Genomic DNA, 16470 nt, shown 5'->3' on the forward strand with positions numbered 1-16470 from the left:
AACTCCATGTAAAGGGATCAAGATGGTCTCGCAATAAACTAACAAGCTACTCTTGCTGGGATGGATGGAGGTCTGATATGATGTGTAAAGATTTGCTTGGACTAATCTCAACAAGAGTGGTCTCAGGCTCGAGAGTAAAAGAAGATGCTACTAGAGTTTTTGATGAGGGAGGTTGAGAACTGTAACTTTCTCGAAAATACAGACTAAATATTTTACGAAGCATGTCAACATTTGGCATTATATCTAGATTATTCAAGGAGTCCCATATCTACCCCTCCTAGGTTGACTCAATATAATGGTGGATCAAAGAAACAAACCGGGTCTCCTCATCACTACTATGATGGTCTATCCATAAGGTATCTCGGAGCTCCTGAATAGATCTGGCAGGTGGATACAAGATGACTTTTTTCCTAGCATCTCAATGGGAATATACATATCACCAGAGCGACGTCCAATATAAGCATTGGTTGTGCTAGGCCATGGTAATCCCAAAATCAAGGGATGTCCACCAACAAGATATTTTAACTGAAGCACAATAAACTCTGTAGGGTATTCCCAAGAATTAATTGAAACAACCACATCATCCAACACACCTTCTGGCTTGATTTTAAATCTGTCTACAAGTTCAAGCACAATAGGAGTAGGAAGAATATGGGTCAACCCAAGTTGATCCATGGTTTACCTAGTCATAACATTAATGGTCTCCCCCAGGACTATTAACACATTAGGGATATGGATATCACCTATCTCGATAGAAACAACTGGGTTTCCAGGATCAATATATTTCTCCATTTGTGCACATCCTGTCATCAACTCAGGTACTCTTCCAACATATTTAATAGTTTGAGGTTCTACTCTTTTCCTTCACGGCTTCTTAAGATAGAGTTACCTAATGATATTTGTACAGATGGGGATCTATTTAATAGCCAGCAACAAAGGGGCCTTTATGCAAATATTCCTAAGCTTAGAAGCCAGAGTAGATTTTGGGGTGGGGTCATTTTTCTCCATAACTAGCCTCTCTGGATAGGGAGGTTGTTTTGAAGAAGATGGTAACCCTGAATGTGTTGGAATCGGTTGAACGGTGACATCTTCTTTCAAATGATCATGAGTTTCCTCCTCATTTCTCTCCTTGATAATCACTGTGGAGTGTTTTTGTTTTTCTGGTTTTACTACCCTTCCCGATCTCAATTGAAGCACATGGATACCAACCAACAAGGTCTGATAAATGGGAGAAGGGAGCGGTCCAATGGAACGAATCAATTGTATCGCCTTATTATTAGGATTCAATACCAGTTGAGCAGGTAGTTGTGGTTGAAAGGGTGGTGGTAAAGGTAATGATGACATTGGTTGAATTTGCTGGGGTAAGGAGGGTAAAGATGGTTGTGACATGGGTTAAGGTGGATATGCAATAGAATATGAATGCATATGTGTAGGATAGGAATACTGAGAATGATTTGACCCCCTCCATCCTTGTTGCCAAGGTTGAGGAGGTTGTCCATATTGAAAGTGATTCCCATGCTGCTAACCCAGGTGGACGTTGTTGGCCACCTACCTATCCCACTTGGACCCCAATAGCTATCTCTTTCAGTTTCTGTAATTGTAGCACAATTTACTATTTTTAGCAGTTGTTTCGAGTCCTAAACTTCCGGAGCCATTTTGAGGCCCTAAACAATGTTTTTTGGGAAAACTAAAGGTATAGTCCTCGGATAGATCTTTCTAATGAGCTATTGTATGCGTCAAACGGAGATTGGATGCCAAAGTTACGACCCCAAGAAGTTGATGTACCAATTTACCCAAACAGGGCCCACAGTTTGGCGTTTCATCTTCTAGGGTTAGGTTTTTGGATGTTTAGGTTTTTCCATTATTTTTGAACAATAAATAGGCCTTCGAGCCTCATTGTAACATAGTTTAGAGGCATGTAGCCACCATATCTCTTCTCAGAGATAACCTACCATCGCCCTAGCTGGTTTATTTCCATTTCTATTTGTAAGCATATTTCAGTATTTTACATTAATGAAATGAAGTATTATTTCCACTGCATCTCTGCGTTTATGGTTATCTCTGTAATTTGTTGCGTTCTTGTTTAAATCGAGATCAGTGGTATCAGAGCGGTCTACTTTTTCTCTGTTTTTCTTTGCATGGCCCCAACGAGGTCGAGATATAAGGAGTTAGGGCTTGAACTGGTTGAACCTTTGCAAGACTAGCCTCGCAAATCCTGACGACCTCCCATGGTGGATGAAAAGAAAGACGAGGGGGCAGGAGATCCTATCAAAATATTGCTCAAATAAGCCCTCGAGCGATAGAGGAACGCGATGATGTAAAGCTTTTCCTAGATCCTTCAGCAGCTACCCAGAGGTGATGCATCGGTTTCCAACAGCTACTGTGGAAACACCACACCATTTAAGGTATAAGTTAATTTTGAAACCTCCATATTCAAGGGTGAGATAGACGTAGATGCTGTATATAAATGGTTAAATCTGCTAGAGGTTTATTTTTCTGTTCATGATTTTTCCAGTTGGGAAAAGATTATTTTCGCTTTTCTCAAAGAAGCCCCCGATGTTAACGACTGCTGGGAAACCTACTGCGAGCAGAAGGATGAAGGTAAGGGCTCACTATTTTCAGCCGCACTAACATGGAATTCATTCTGGGATGCCATCAAGGAGTATTACTACACTGTCAAAATCTATAAAGACAAATACATAAAGTGGACCACGCTGTGGCAGGGAAGGGATCAAGATGTACCGGAGTTTACCATCATTTTTCATACCATTCGCACAGAGTTGGATATCAAAGATTCTGAGCTGCATCTAGTACTCAAATATTGTGGCTACCTACACAGATACATCTAGGAAGAGATGGAGTTCTTGAACTTCTCCTCTCTCAGCACAACATACCGATATGCCGTCAAGATCGAGCAGAAGCTTAAACAGAAGAAGTGAGACTTTGGATTTGCGAATCCAGAGAGCAAAGGACAAAGTCAAGGCTGGGTGACCCAAGCCAACCCTTCGAAGCTACAAGAAAACGACACAACGAAGTTGAAGAAGGACACAGGAAAGTGGTGTGAGTTCCATAAGAGCCCCACTCACAACACAAGTAAGTTTCGGACCAAGCAGTCGCTGGTGGCCGAGTTGAAGGCTTTCGAATCAGATGCATGTTCCGACCCTGAGTCAGAACCCGACAAGGGGAATGGCAAAGGGAAGAAGATCATTGATGCAGAGCTCGGTGTCACTGTTTCCGCAACCAATATCCAAAAGAATGAGCTCAAAGATCCAGAGGAGGGGGAGCGTCTTTTCCACTCACAGATGTGGGTGAAGGGTTCGCCGCTGCAATTCATTATTGACAGTGGCAGCCAAAAGAACCTCATTTTAGCAGAGGTCATGAAGCGGTTGGGCCTACCAACTACACCACACCTGTAACTGTACAGTATCGGGTGGCTTCACCAAGGACGAGACCTCTGCGTTGGCCAGTAGTGCCGCCTTCCCTACAACATCAAGCCCTTCATAGATGAGGTATTGTGTGATGTTGCACCTCTGGATGTTTGTGATGTATCATTAGGCCAACCATACTTGTGGAGATGACATACTATGTATGAATCAAGGCCTCGCACTGTCATTATTACATTGGGTAATTCATTATACATGATACCAGAGGTAGCCCCACCTACCACCACCTCTTTTATCTCTATTAAGAAATGCAGCAGCATCGTCTCCCAGACTAGGAAATTCATTTTATGTCTGGTTCGCTCCCAAAGTAAGGGGAAGATTGTCGCCACATCCATGACCCCTATGAAGGGTTCCTCCATGCAGCAACAACAGCAGAGGGAAACTATCATAAAAGAACATAGGAACAACTTCTCCTCACCCGCAGGGGTACCACACAAGTTTTAGATGGGTGACAGAGTTTGGTTACATTTGTAGAAAGAATGCCTTACAAGAGCCCATCAGAAGCTCTTACCACTCCGACATGGTCCTTACAGCATTACCAAGGTTGTGGGAAACAATGCTTTGGAGCACAACATTCCTCCATTCCTTCGCTTGCACCGAGTGTTCAATGTGGAACGCCCTCGACCATGCTTCCCACCATTACTGGACACATTAGAGATTGTAGAACGACTCACTAGGGATCAAGTTCAGCAGATGGAGGAACTCAACACAATGGGGACCATTGCTTCCTAAGGGGGGACGAATGATACAGGTGGATGTTGGTGGCCACCCACCTATCCCACTTGCACCCCCACAACTGTCTCTTTTAGTTTTTTAGTTTTCATAATTGTAGCACAATTTATTATTTTTAGCAGTTTTTTCGGGTCCTGAACTTCCAGAGATGTTTTGAGGCCCTAAATGACGTTTTTTTAGGAAAATTGGGAGCAACATGGGTCATCGACAAATGTTGCTCTTCCTAAAGTTATAGTCATCAGATAGGTATTTCTAACGAGCTATTGTACGTGTCAAATAGAGATCGGATGCCAAAGTTATGACTCTGGGAAGTTGACGTACCAATTTACCCAAATGGGGCCAACAGTTTGGTGTTTCACCTTCTACGGTTAGGTTTTTGGATGTTTAGGGTTTTCCATTGTTTCTCAACGATAAATAGGCCTTCGATCCTTATTGTAACACAGTTCAGAGGCATGTAGCCACAACATCTCTTCTCATAGATAAGCTACCATCGCCCTTGCTATTTTATTTCCATTTCTATTTGTAAGAATATTTCAGTATCTTTCATTAATGAAATGAAGTATTATTTCCATTGGATCTCTGCGTTTATGGTTATCTCTGTAATTTTTTGCGTTCCTGTTTAAATCCGGATCAGCTGCCAAGGTTAAGAGTGATTTTGATTGTGATAGGAATATGGTGATGCATTATAACCATAAAAATGTGGTGAAGGTTCAAGAACCATAGCTATACCTACCTAAGGCCAATTTCTCTGTGCTCCAGTGGCATGTAATGGCTCAGGTTCATATTTCTCTCCTCCGAATTGTGCTTTTAGTCCCGGTATAGAAGGGAACTCCTTGATAGCATGTTTTCCTAGACAAATCACACATTTATTAGTACCTTTAACATCAACAGGTCATTCTCTTAAAAGATGATTTTTCCTACACTTTGGAAAATAAATAGACAACGACTCTTGTTATTCTACCAATTTTTGTTGAAATTTCAACGAGTCTATTTATTTGCTAACAGTGTTCATAATTTCAATTTTCATGTTGTCCATTTTATTTTCCAAACCAATGATCATAGCATCGATAGATCCATGTTTATTATTTCTACTTCGACTTCCTCTACAGGATCTAGATTGATTCCATGAGAACTTCCTGCACAAGTCACAAATTTGATCAAAATCTTTTTGAGTAATATCCCCTTGTCCTAGCATATTCAAATTATGTCTAAAATCTTCAGTAAGCCAATGTAAGAAAAAGGTTCTAATAGTACTTATGTCAAATTTATGTTTTGACCTTTGGAGGATATATAAAAATCTCTCTAAATATTCTTCTAAGGTCTCATCATCACCTTGCACAATAGTGAAGATCTCATCCTGCATTTCTCTAGTTTTATAATATTCCTATTATTATTGATCGCCACTAGTTTCCTTCTTCCTCTTTTTGGGTTGTGAGACACCCGAATTACTGTTTCCAGAATCCAACTCGACAGTTCCTGTGTGGTGAGTCTGTGTCTGTTTGGAATTTTGACTTGCAAAAGAAGGCCCAAAAAGAGAAAAATCTTCTTATTTATTAGTGTTGCTATGGTCCTTATTGGGCTTTGGACCACTACCCCTTTTAGGAATTCATCTTAAAATAATTAACGAAAAGAATGGCAAAACTTCTTAAAATTACAGGAAAGAAAAAAAAATGTCAAATCAAATTTTGCGAAATAAATAAAAAAAGATCAGAACTAAGAAATCCTTCAAGCAATAGAATCACACTCTAGAAAAAATAATAGCATACTTACCCCTACTGCAAAAAATCATAAAGTTCTTACCAATCTTAAACGCCTCCCCGAAAACGACGCAAAAATCTTGAGTGTTGGAGTTGTCATTTAACAAACTCCTTCAGCACTTAATTGTCAATCCGAGGCTACATAATATTAAAGGCATAACATAGGAAATGCCAAGGTTAATGGTATAAACTTTCATAAAATATGTTCCTATCTTCCCTAATTACATTTGCAGAATCACAGAATAACAACGAAAATAACACCAAAAGTATTCAGGTGCCTTAATCAAAAGGAAAATTATTCACATAAACTCAATGAGAGGAACTTCAAATTAGCATAAAAAATCTTGATCAATGAGAGAAAGAAAAGCAAATATCTAAGACTAAATGTCAGTGCAGTCATAAGATAGAGAAATAATTAGGCTATGAAGTGCATTTTTCTTTGTTACAAGTTTTCCTTCCTAGTCCGAATCATCGTTCCTACACTGCAACAATGTTCTTGTACTCGAATAGAGTTCATGCACTAGAACAATATTCATGTACTAAAATAAAGTTCCTATACCGGAAGTATGTTCTGTTCCTGCATTGAGTATTTTGGCTTTCATACAAGAATTATGGTTTCCTATACCAGTGTACTCTATTCCTGTATGACAGTATCGATTCCTGTACCAAGACAGAGATTCCTATACTTAGAAATAAGTAGTTCTGTACTGAGCCTCCAAATCACTTTCATGAAATGTAAAGTGTGTTAATTGGAAATTAATTTGCACAGTAAACCAGAGAAAAGGAAATAATCACATATAATCACAAGACTCCTTATCTAATCATTCATTCGAAAGTGAAAAGTACTTCAAAATTAAAATTAAATCTCTACTGCAAGATAAAGCTTCTTCATGTAAAAATGATCACCTACTCTAATTACAAAGCATCCCTTCTTTCCTAGATGAGTGTCATGATATTAACAGGATCCACACTTTTACCGAATACATGTTTCAGTTCAAAGGTCCCTTCACTAAATTCCAGTCTTAAACTAAAATATTCCCACAAGAAAATAAGGATAGTCACAAATCCTCGTAATGTGGACAAAATTTCATTAAGGCTCAGGGAAATATAAATAAATTAACCCCAAGTTAAAGAAAACACACTTGTACACTCAGAAAGGAAACGCACTTGCAGAAATAAACACCCTTGCTGAAGCAACCCTCACTAGCAGAATTAAAACACACTGGTGCAAGAAAACTGAAATGCACCCTTTACAGAAAGAAAATTGCACATCAAAGGAAAGAAATGCTCAACCTTCAGTAAATGAACACACCCACACCTTCACACATCGAATGCGAGTCACATGGTTTATGAAGAAGACAATGATCTGTTAGCTACATAAAAATATGAAATACTTCTTAATCCAACCCTGCATAAGGAAATATATCTAACACGCCTTACAAAAAGAGGGAGAACAATTTGGGTTGGTTGGGCCCTGACCAACTAGCTCATTTCCCTTTTACGAAATCTGGAAAATCAAATGCTCGAATAATGCATCACATAAAATATTAGAATAGGAAATGGATAGTTGGCATAGCTCCTTGTATTAAACTCAGTAATTGCAAATGTACATCATGGATTACTAGATCCAACCCAAAAGTATGGCAATACAGAAATTACAGTATAAGACAAAAATTCTCCAGAGTATCGCTACCTAGTTCTACTAGAAACCCTATTAAATATACATTGTTCACCTCATGGCTGCAACAAAAATCAAACAAAAGTATAATCTTAGGCTTTTGACTGTTTCACAAAAATACTAAATCATGGGTATTCGGTCAAAACCTTGGCCTCCATATCCTTTATTTTCCCCAACGCTCCGAACCCAATATACTGTTGTTGATATTTTGGTGAGGAATGTGTGCGGACTGCTAAGTTGTAGTGGCCTTTGGCAGTGAATCATGTTGATGATGCCAGCTGTCGTGGCTACAGGAACACGGATGGTACAAAAATGTTCCTGCACCAACCCCATCTTACACAATGATTAATATTTTCGCTCTATAAAAATACCTTATGAAAGAAAATATGTAAGTTGCAAAGGCAAATAGGCTACTTAATCTTTTTAATTGGTAATTAAGTTCATATAACACTTAATAACGAAAATCATGAAAGAAGTGCAAGAATAAGTGCAAGGGTTAGAGGAAGTGCAGGAATAAATAGGTTCCAAGGGTAAAACGGAGGGCTTAGGTAGTGTGTTTTGGGTAAAATGGAGATTAAAAATAAGGCAATTCTGATGACCAACAAATCCGGTCACATCAGGCCTTTATAAGTTGAATATTACAAGTCTACCACATCAAGAATGAACTTCAACGACTATGACAATAGAGAATATTTGGCATCACAGGTTTGGTCACATCAACCTTCATGACTTATTTCTGCCACAAAAATAAGGTATGGTTGATGGAATTCCTATTTTAAAGAATGAACATATTGATTGTGAAGGTTGTGCACCTCGGAAAATGCACATGGATGAATTTCCCTCTAGTTTAGATAGGAGAAAGAAAAATATACTCGAACTTGCACATACTGATATATGTGGACCCATGCAAACAAGGTCCTTAGGTGGATCTTATGATTTTTTGCTATTTTTTGATGATTATACAAGATATTCTTGGGTATAATTTCTTAGAAGGAAAAGTCATGATTTTGAATATTTTAAAGAATTCAGAAATATGGTTGAAAATCAGACATGGAAAGTCATCAAAATTATTTGCTCAGATCAAGGGGGAGAATACAAGCTTAGAAAATTCATCAAGTATTGGAGAGATCATGGGATATAACAACATTTTAGAGTACCCTACACTCCACAATAGAATGGGGTTGCAGAGAGGAAGAACAGAACTTTGGTGGAGTGCGCATGTAGCATGATAAATGGTAAGAACCTATCCAATGGTTTTTCGGCAGAAGAAATTAGCACTATGACTTACTAAAATAATAGAATTCGAACTAGGTGTCTTGATCTCAGGACTCCATTTGAGGCTTTGTATGGCTTCAAACCTGTAGTCCATCACTTGATAGTATCTGGTTCTAAAGATTTTGCACACATTCCTGAGGATAGGAAGAAATTGGATGCTGAAGCTATAAAGTGCATATTTGCAGGGTATTGTTTTGATTTCAAAGCATATAAGATGTTTAATCAATATACTCACAAGGTGTTTGCGAGTAGAGATGTTATTTTCATGAACAAGTTGATCAAGGGAATAAGGACAAAAGTTATGAGCTGTGACACATGCTTTTACTGGTTGATGACAGTAATGATGAAACCGAAGACAATCATTTACAACAACAACAATAACAACAAAAAGAGGAACCTAGCAATGTGGATACATTCAACAGTTGAAGTCCATTTAGAAGTGAGTGGGAAATCACACAAGACAGAATTGAGGAAAGTCTGTTACCAAGGAGATCGAGTAGGCAGACTCACTTACCTACAAGGTACAAAGATTATGCTCTTATGACTAATATTTTAAATTTTTTTGAGCCCATGAATTATAATGAAGCAAATCAATATGATGAATAAAGGTCAGCTATGAAAGAAGAGTATGAGTCCATAATTAAAAATTAAACTTGGGAATTAGTTGAACTGCCAAAAGGAAAATAACCCATAGGTTGTAAATAGTTATTTAAACCTAAGTTCAAAGCAGATGGTAGTGTAGACAAGTATAAAGCTAGGCTAGTTGCCAAAGGGTGCTGACAGAGAGAAGGAATTGATTATGAGGAGAATTTTTCTCCTGTAGCTAAGTTAAATACCATTTGAATGTTCACAGCTCTAGCTACTAAGTACCGTTGGAGCCTACATTCGCTAGATGTGAAATCTGCTTTTCTAAATGGAGAGTTGAAAGAAGAGGTATATTTAACTCAACCAGAAGGGTTTATTAAAAAGGGCCAGGGACACTTTGATTGTAAATTAAACAAGGCAGTGTATGGATTGAAACATACTCGCATATATTGGTATGAAAAGATAGACTCTTTCTTCTTACAACATGGTTATAAGAGAAGTAAAAATGATCCAAATATGTATACCAGATTTGATTCATAGGGGAAGATTGTGTTGATTTCCTTATATGTTGATGATTTGATTGTTACTAGAAATTCTAATGAATGGGTTGAAGAAATCAAAGTGCAGATGACATAGGTATTGGAAATGAAATACCATGGAGAAATGCATTATTGTTTGGGTCTTGAAGTATGGAGGGACTCTGGCCATAATTTTTCAACCAAGGAAAACATGACAAGGAATTATTGAAGATATTTAGAATGGATCTATGTAAATATACTTCATTACCTATACAACAAAGTGTTAAATTTCAGAATGATGATGGTTCTAAAGAGTTGGATGCTACATTGTACAGACAACTGGTTGGAAGTTTTCTTTATTTGACAACCACCAGCCCTGACGTAGCATATTTAGTGAGTGTGTTGAGTGAGTTCATGACAAAACCTCTTGAAAATCATTGGGTGGCAACAAAAGTTGACTTAAGTTATCTTCAAGGAACTATATATTTTGGCATTAAATATACTGATTCTTTTGATGTTAAACTGACAGGCTATTCAAATTCAGATTGACTTGGAGATTTGAATAATAGAAGATCTATAACATGGTATGCTTTCAATATTGGGTCCGGGGTCATTTCTTGGTGCAGTAAAAAGCAGAGTATTGTATCTTTATCATCAGTAGAAGTAGAGTATCAAGTTGTATGTGCAGCAACTTGTGAAGGAATTTGTTTCAAGAGACTCCTTCATGATGAATGAGAAGAGAAAAATGATGCTACAGTGATCAAGTGCAACAACCAAAGTTCAATCAAGCTAGAAAATAATCTTGTTTTTCATAAGACAATAAAACATGTTGATACTCAATTTAATTTTCTTAGAGAAAAGGTTCAGTACAAGATATTTATATTGAATATTGTAACACCTATGAAAATGTTGTTGATATCTTCACCAAGCCTATTGGGAAGACTAAATTTGAACTGTTTAGGGATATGTTAGGTGTGCAAGTGAATCCTTTCTTCATTAAGGGGGAGAGTTGAAAATAATGGAGAAAGTTTGTTTCACGATTGTGTGTGTGTCCTAGATTAGAGTTAGTTCCTATTTTCTAGGAGATAGTTTTGATCTCCCTAAATTGAATGTAAACCTATGTATTTATGATTTAATGATTAATGTGAGAGAGCGTGCTGTTTGGGGCAGCCTACAGGAGTAGCTTGCTCACCCTTGAGCTGCTAGTTTCAGTGTGTAAGTTTCATTCTAGTTTTGCCTTTCCTTTTTTTAACACCGATGTGGGTTCCTCATCATAGTACCTTACACATTGCTAATATATCACATAAAACATGTGACACTATTTTAATGAGATTAAAACAAAAAAAATTATTTTCAAACACCAACGCAAAAACCTGACACATGCCTTTTCTCGAGAGAAATAGGAGCAACAATTGTATGCACAAACAGAGTGATATCAGGTTGATGTGAAATTATTTATTTGAATTAAAATTTTCATCTTCAAATAGGAAAATAAGCGCACTGACACTTTTCTCCTATGATGGCCTTCATGGTAGTTTTGATAGCCATAATATCATAATGGATGTCTTTCAGCCACTGACTCTAGATATCACCATCCTGATGCACTAGAAGCTTAATTTCTTGTAGCAGTTTCTCTGCATCGATATTTTTTAATGTAATAAGAAAATAATTTTCACCATGAAGAACCAAGATACCAAAAAATATGTTGGTGAAAGCGTAAACTATGTCCTATATAAATAAGAGCATGATATGTTCTTATATTCTATACATGGTTAGATTAGAATTACCAGATACAAATAACATGGCCCAAATATCATGAATTTTGGCCTCTAATATGAAGTCTAACTTTTTAAGATTACTAGAAAATCACCAATACTAACCTTGCCAAGCCCATTCCATGTTTTTTAGCGTAGAGTTGTGATTCCAAGATCCCTAATTTCTACATGTTACAAGAAACAATAGCCTTGTTAGAATCACCTAGCACATTGCGTTTCAAGAAAATATTTATTTCCAAGACTTGTGAGAGGGAAATTACAAGATTAAAAAGCATTTGCACTTACACCAATTTCATTATTATGGTCTCTAAATCATTTAGTGAGTGAAAGATACGGCTCACAACTTCGTTTAATTTTTGAAAACTTATGACGTTAGTTTTAACTTCTATTCTCCACTTGATCCTTCCTACCTTGGACTTGATTACCCTTAAACAATTAAGTTTAGCATATTCAAAAGTTAATTATACAAATTATGAATGGAAAATAAAAAGAACCAATTTACATTACTTGTTTATCTAAGTACTTGTCAAAGGATATAGGACTGAAATTTACTGACCTAGGGATTTCGAGATACTGATTCTATACAAAAGTTAGAGTAAGAAAAAATAGTAAATAGGCTTTATAAGCTTCTGACCTCTCAATCATTCCGAAGAAACCATAAATTACAAAACTAAACATAAATTCATTTTATGATTTTATTATTTAATTGATGCCACATTTCTCTTTAGAAAATATATGAAATTTCTATTTAGATAATCCCTTGAAATTTCATGTCCCTATTGCCACACCACATGTAGGCTTCATAATCATTTAGCATAAGAACCATGTTTCAATTTGAAATATATATTCTTAATTTTATTTTAGAGGGTGTTTCACATTGGTTTAGATTGCATGATGCCACTTCATTATGCATTCAATAATTAGTAGTATTTCTCCTATGTACATCAGAATTCAGCATTTCAAAGATCAAAACTAACATAAATAGAATCTGTGGGAGACAAGTCCATGGAGGACTAGTCAAATTTATTATAATATATTAATATAAAATTAGCAAGAACTGGAAGATGATAGTGGAAGAACATACCTCATAGAATGATCTCAAATACCCTACTCACTTATTACTTCTGATGGGTAAACAAGTCATATGTGTTTTCTAACTACAATAAGTTTCAAAAAAGAGAAATATTTTCACAATATTTTGCAATTGGTATAGGAAACGATCTCATACAAAATACTAATTAATGTCTGATGGATTCATTTGTGAAGATAAAAATACCAAATGGTATTAGGAATAAAATGCATTATGAACCAAAATTAAACAAAAGAATCATAGGAAGATTAAATGAACAAGAACATTGAGAACGATTACTGGTGCTTATTGGAAAACATAAACTATTAAGGTGATGATTGCAGTAGTGATCTGAAAATTTAAACAAGATAGTTTTGAGAACCCATTGAAAATTATTTTCAAACAATCACGAAAAATGGTCTGAAATCAGATTATTCTATAAAAATATTAACATGATGTAAAGCAAACTAAGTATGAGAAATGAATAATTATTTACTTGAAATAAAATAGGGACAATTGGTGATAACGTCCTAGTACTTCAATGGTAATCAAGTCCCTTTTGTGGTAAGGGCCTGGTACTTCAATGTTATTTATGCATGAAAGGTGAAGTGTAATGGATATAATGATGTCTCCCATTGGATTATGATGAGAAAATTAGTACCAAGCAAGAATCTTCCACAATCAGGCAAAAAAACCATGTTGCATTCATGGTCATAGTTATTTTGATTTCTTGATGATTTAATTTCTCATTGTTTCCATATATATTTTGGAAAATTGTTTCTCTACATGTTTCATTTGAGATATCATGGCGAAAGAGTAATCAAAGGGTAAATTTCTTACATCTACGTCAAAGTTGTATATCTCCCACATGGTTAGAAGGAAACAAAATACTCAATTCAGATTTGGTTATGACATAACATAGATTTAGTTTATGAATAATATAGATATAGTTTGAATTAGGTTTACACATAATAGTGGCTTATGAATGGCATACATTTCTTATGATGACATAGATTACATGTATTCTTGTGTGTGAATGAGAATCATGTGTAAATGTCCTTGAAGAATATTGTGTGCAGATTAGGGGTTCCATATTATATGTATTACTTTTTATTTTGATCATGTTTGTTGGGTTGTGTTATATTCTTTCCACGACTAGCCCACATAGTTAACTGGGGGGTTAGAAGGGGGGCAGAGCCCCCTCTTTGCTGCACTGATTGCGTAGTGGGGGGGTGTCACAGGGGGTTTGAGGGGTGCAGGTAACCCCACTTTATGGGGTTCAGGGCAACACCTCGAAAATTTTTGTTTTTGGATGCTATATTAGGTTGGGCAGACCTACCTACGGTTTTGTGCATGATTTTTTGCACATGGTTTTGGACGCAATGGTTTTCAGTCCATGGTTTTGGACGCGATGGTTTTCGGTCCATGGTATTGGATGCTTCGGCATGTATAAATATGTATTGTAACATTGAAAGGAACATAACAAAAAATCAAGATGGTAGTCCCGATTTTGGGATCCAGGGAAAAATATCTGTGTATATGTGTTTGATGTGTTATGCTCTCACGTTGTTTATTTTCTATGTTTTAGAATTCGTATGCAGGTAGTTTCTATACAGGGTTAAAACCTACATTTAGTGTTAGATCTATTTTGGCTTCAAGGGGACGCCTTTGTTGCTGAGGGGTTTTGCTCAGGCCTGTGGTAGACCCTATTCAGTGGGAAATCTGCAAGATCGATTCTGGTGGTGAAAGAAGATGGCGAGCAGTGGAAAGATAGAGATTGAGAAATTTAATGGTGAGAGTTTTGATGTGGAAACTCAAGATGGAGGATCTGTTGGTGGATAAATATCAGTGGATCGCAGTAGATCCAGGTACTAAACCAATGGGAGTGTCCGATGAAGAATGGAAGAAGTTAGATCAGAAGGCAAAGAGCACAACACAATTGTGTGTCTCAGATTCAGTATTGTTGAATGTATCAAGGGAAGCTATGGCTAAGGCTTTGTGGGACAAGTTAAGGACTTTGTACCAATCCAAGTCTCTGGTGAATAAAGTGTTCTTGCATAAAAAGTTGTATAACCTGAGGATGAAAGATGGAGACTCAGTGACAAAGAATATGAATGCATTTAATACTATGGTAAGTCAGTTATTGTATGTTGATATTAAAATTTCAGATGAAGATAAGTGCATTAGTTTGTTGTGTTCTCTACCAGATGTTGGGTTTGTTGGGTTGTGTTATATTCTTTCCACGTAGTTAATAGGGGTTTGAGGTGTAGCCATAACCCCACTTTATGGGGTCTGAGGCAGCGCCCCGGAAAATTTTGGTTTTGGACCCTATGTTAGGTTGGGCGGACCCACCTATGGTTTTGTGCATGATTTTCGCAGATGTTTTTGGACGCGATGGTTTTCGGTCCATGGTATTGGATGCTTCGACATGTATAAATATGTATTGTAACATTGAAAGGAAAATAATGAAAAATCAAGTTGGTAGTCCCAGTTTTGGGATCCAAGGGAAAATCCCTGTGTATATGTGTTTTATGTGTTATAATCTCGCATTGTTTATTTTCTGTGTTTCAGAATTCGTATTCAGGTAATTTATGTATAGGGTTAAAACCTACATTTGGTATCAGAGAAGTTTTGGCTTCAAGGGGACGCCTTTGTTGCTGAGGGGTTTTGCTTGGGCCTGTGGTAGACCCTGTTCAGTGGGAGATCTGCGAGATCGATTCTGGTGGTGAAAGAAGATGGCGAGTAGTGGAAAGATAGAGATCGAGAAATTTAATGGTCTGATTTTTGAGTTGTGGAAACTCAAGATGGAGGATCTATTGGTGGATAAAGATTAGTGGATCGTGGTAGATCTAGGTACTAAACCAACGGGAGTGTCCGATGAAGAATGGAAAAAGTTGGATCGAAAGGCAAAGAGCACAATACAATTGTGTGTCTCAGATTTAGTGTTTCTGAATGTATCCGGGTACGCTACGGTGAAGGCTTTGTGGGATAAGTTAGGGACTTTGTACGGATCTAAGTCTTTGGTGAATAAACTGTTCCTGCAAAAAAAGCTGTATAACCTGAGGATGAAAGATGGAGACTCGGTGACAAAGCATCTGAACGCATTTAATACTGTGGCAAGTCAGTTAGCATCTGTTGATATTAAAATTTCATATGAAGATAAATGCATCAATTTGTTGTGTTCTCTACCAGATTCTTGGGATAGTCTGGTTATTGCAATAGGTAGCAGTGAAACTGCCTTGCAGTTTGATGAAATAGTCTTAGCCTTGCTGACGAAGGAGATGAGATACAAAAATATGGAGAGCCAGAATGGTGATGCCTTGTCTGTACGAGGACAGTCCTAGAACAGAAACAAAAATAAGTCATCGAGTGGGAGATCTAAATCTCCAGGAAAACCTGTAAAGGTGGTGTGCTGGAAATGTGGAAAGGAAGGGCACTTCAAAAGTGACTGTAAATCTAAACCTCCTGACAAAGTAAAGGGATTCGATGAGGCTCCTTCTGCAGAGGCGTAAACCACCTCAGATGAAGGTGGGGATGTGTACTTGGCTTCTTCAAGTACACATGTAGATCATGAGGCATGGTTAATTGACTTAGGTGCATCCTTTCACTGCACTCCCACAGAGAGTGGTCCTCCAAGT

Source organism: Pinus tabuliformis, chromosome 2_2, assembly GCF_031772625.1.
Source record: "Pinus tabuliformis cultivar Carrire ecotype Pingquan chromosome 2_2, CPIR1, whole genome shotgun sequence".
Lineage (NCBI taxonomy): Eukaryota > Viridiplantae > Streptophyta > Pinopsida > Pinales > Pinaceae > Pinus > Pinus tabuliformis.